Raw genomic sequence first — 3,431 nt, 5'->3', positions numbered from 1 at the left:
CATAACAATATCGATGAAATAAGGGTTTCAAATTTTGGCACAAGGCCAGAAATTTCAGGGAAGGGGCTAAGTCGATTAGATCGATCTCAATGCTCACGTACTTATCTTATTGACTCCGAAAAGATGAAAGGAATTTGCAGCGGAATTTGAACTCAGAACGTAAAGACGAGCGAAATACCGTTGGGCATTTTTCCCGGCGCACATACGATTCTGCCAGCTTGTCGCGCTAGAGGTCGATGAAACAATACAAGTTAAATACTGGATGTCGATGTAATTGACGAGCCCCCTCTATGCCCGTTCCCCAACAAATTTGATGCCTATCATAAAAAAAAGATATTACTTTTTGACTTTAAGGCGGCGAGCTGGCAGAATCGTTAACGTGTGGACAGAAGTAGCATTTCCGGCTTTACATTCTGAGTTCAAATGTCGCCGAGATTGACTTTACCTTTCATTCTTTCGGAGCCGATAAAATAAAATACCAGCTAAATATAAAGATTGATGCTATACACTAAGACCCCTCCTCTCAAAATTTCTGGTCTTGTTTTAAATTAGAAACTATTAAGTGCGGCGAGCTGGTAGAATTGTTAGAGCGTCGGAAAATGCTTTGCAATATCTGTTCCGACTCTTTACATTCTGAGTTCAAATCCTGCCGTGGTCAACTTCGTCTTTAATTCATGCGAGGTTAAAAAATAAAATACCAGTCAAGTACTGGAGCCGATGTAACTGACTGGTCTCCTGTTCCCTAAATTGTTGGCTTTGTGCCAAAATTAGAAAACATTATTTATTATCCGGCTAATTAATGCATTAATAAATGTTATTTAGTGTGATCGTGTGCATGTCTATGAATTTATAAAATTAATGATTCATTATTTTTATCTTCACAGGTGTGTCCTCACGTTCTTAGGCAATTGCAATTAGTCCATGGTTACTAAATAGGTTTATCACCCCTTAATGTAGAGGTTACTTTAGTGCAGAGGGTCCTTTCTTTTCCCATTTATCACCAAACCCTGCCTGGTAACTTTATAAAAGCAAATTTACCTCCATTCTGTTTTTTTTTTTTTCAGTACTCTGAGTTCGAAATTCAATCATAATAAATTAATAAACAAATTTAAAAATACTCATTAAGTTCATATGACAATTCTTTGTAATTTTGGCACAAGGCCAACAATTTTGAGGGGAGGGGAAAGTCGATTACATTGGCTACAGTTTTCAACTGGTAGTTATTTTATCGATGCTGAAAGGACGAAAGACAAAATCGACCACGGTGGCAGTTGGTCTCAGAACGTGAATGTCTCTATGCATTTTGTTCGTAACGATTTTGTGGTAACGATTCTGCCAGCTCACCGACTTAACTTCATATAACAATATTAATAAAAATAGCAGATAAAAATGTTTCACATATTTATGAACTAATGATGGTGAACAGATAGCAGAACCAAACACAAACTTCTGAATTAGATTATTCCATTAGCAACACAGTAACTAAGAAATATATAACACAGATCTTTGAATTAAAGTAATAGAAAAAAAAATTGTTTTTTGCCTCAGCCTTAGATTAAAAAAAAAAATTATAAATGAAAAAAAATACATACAAATCCAGAATCAACAAATTTAGCACCTGGGCAGGTGAAATTTATCCAATATACGGGAGAAGTAAATTTACTCCAGTTTGGGAGGCCTTGTTCACATGAGCTTGTTTTCTTGCGTAATACCGAAAAGCTTGCGGTCAGAACTTTACCCGAAATTCTCATTCTTGCCTTTGAAACCAAAAGCGCAGAAGGATACAGAAATTATGCATTATCGGATCTCAATGACACTGTTGGAACAATACGAATCAGTTACTCTTATTAAATTGCTAAAACAATACCTCTATCTAATCTAACATTTTCTTAAGCAACAAAAACCTAGCCATCATATAAAGTTCGAAAGGCTTTGTATCAGCGACTACTTTACCAGATTTTCAGGACGTCATTTTTCTTAAGTTCCAAAACTGTATTGCGGGGCCTTACAAAACGAAGGTTACATCTTTTCGTAAGCCAGTTCTGTTTTCATGCGTCATGGACCCCATGCCAAATCTGAAGATCCTGAAGATCCGTGACTTTTGGAGTGGAAATGGGAGTTGAAAGATACAAGAAGTGGTTTCCAACTGCCTTCAGTCAGTTCAGTTACAGTTTACTCTGCTAATCGTCTGCTTTCTCGAGCTTACTCTTGAGGTACAGGTTCTACTTAACCCTTAAGCAGGGGACTCGGTTCACTTGACATCAGTTTATATATACATAACAGTGGGCTTATGTAAAGGATAGCCCTCCTCCAAGTTGTGTATGACTCACCTTAGCCATAAGACCGTCTTTTGCTTTTTTACTTGTAGCTGAAGCCCTTAATAGGTACTTTCATCTAGGGCCAGAGCTCCAGTGCAGACTTGGAATAGTGATGACAAAGGAGTAACCTCATCTTTTTAAAAACTCCTAAGTTCCCGAGCTGGAGCCTCGCCACTAATTGCAGTTTAATGTCTTGCTGCAGAAGAAGGTTATCTATACTAAACTTACTATAGAATTGTATAGTAAAATTTTAAAAAAATCAAAAAGAGAAACTTGCAGGTTATATAAGGATCAACAAGATGTACATGTTGATAAGTCACTAACAAGACATCTTGGCAAAGTTTTAAAAGAGCTCTCGCCTTGTTTTTATGTCAATCGTTTTCTTCTTTTTCTTTTCTCCAAAATTCACATGTCAAGCATGGGGTGCGCCTTCAAAATCGGAACTGCTTCAGCTCCGGGAGATACTCTAGATACGAGCTCATAATTCAACCCACTCAGTTTTCCATTCCTTGAAGACTGTAGTTGAAAAGATGATTTTTTTTTCCTAGTCGAAAGATACTCTTTTCTCTGAATAGTTTTCTCGTTTCTTTTTCTTTGTTCTAATCATTCTTAGTTTTAAAACAAAAATACTAGATTCAAACCTTTTAGGAAGTCAAATTACCCCATGTGTCACGTGCTGACCCTATGGACATGAGAGCCGTAGACATAAAACTATGTTCTTTGATATGAGCTGAAAAACACCTGATAAATGTTCTAAAATCGTTGTGAATTCCAGTCAGCAACTAATGAAAAACTTCCTGCAACTCCATTCACACACACACACACACACACATAGTATACTGTTCCGTGAAGGTTAAGTTTAACCCAAAAAGTACATCTGGTGAGAGATAAATATTGTTTAATGAACACAGTATATACTTTTATGAGCTACAAGCTATAACCAGAAGATTACATGAAGGCACCAGATGGGTTGTAAAATGCTGTTTGTGGCTTTTTCATCACATGAAACTATTAGTAGCTCAAAATATATACTACATTCATTAAACAATACTTATATACATACATATATATATGTGTATATATATATATATATATATATATATATATATATAT

The sequence above is a fragment of the Octopus bimaculoides genome, chromosome 5 (genome assembly GCF_001194135.2).
Source record: "Octopus bimaculoides isolate UCB-OBI-ISO-001 chromosome 5, ASM119413v2, whole genome shotgun sequence".
NCBI lineage: Eukaryota > Metazoa > Mollusca > Cephalopoda > Octopoda > Octopodidae > Octopus > Octopus bimaculoides.
The sequence above is the reverse complement of the archived record's forward strand: the minus strand, read 5'-3'. Positions refer to the sequence as shown.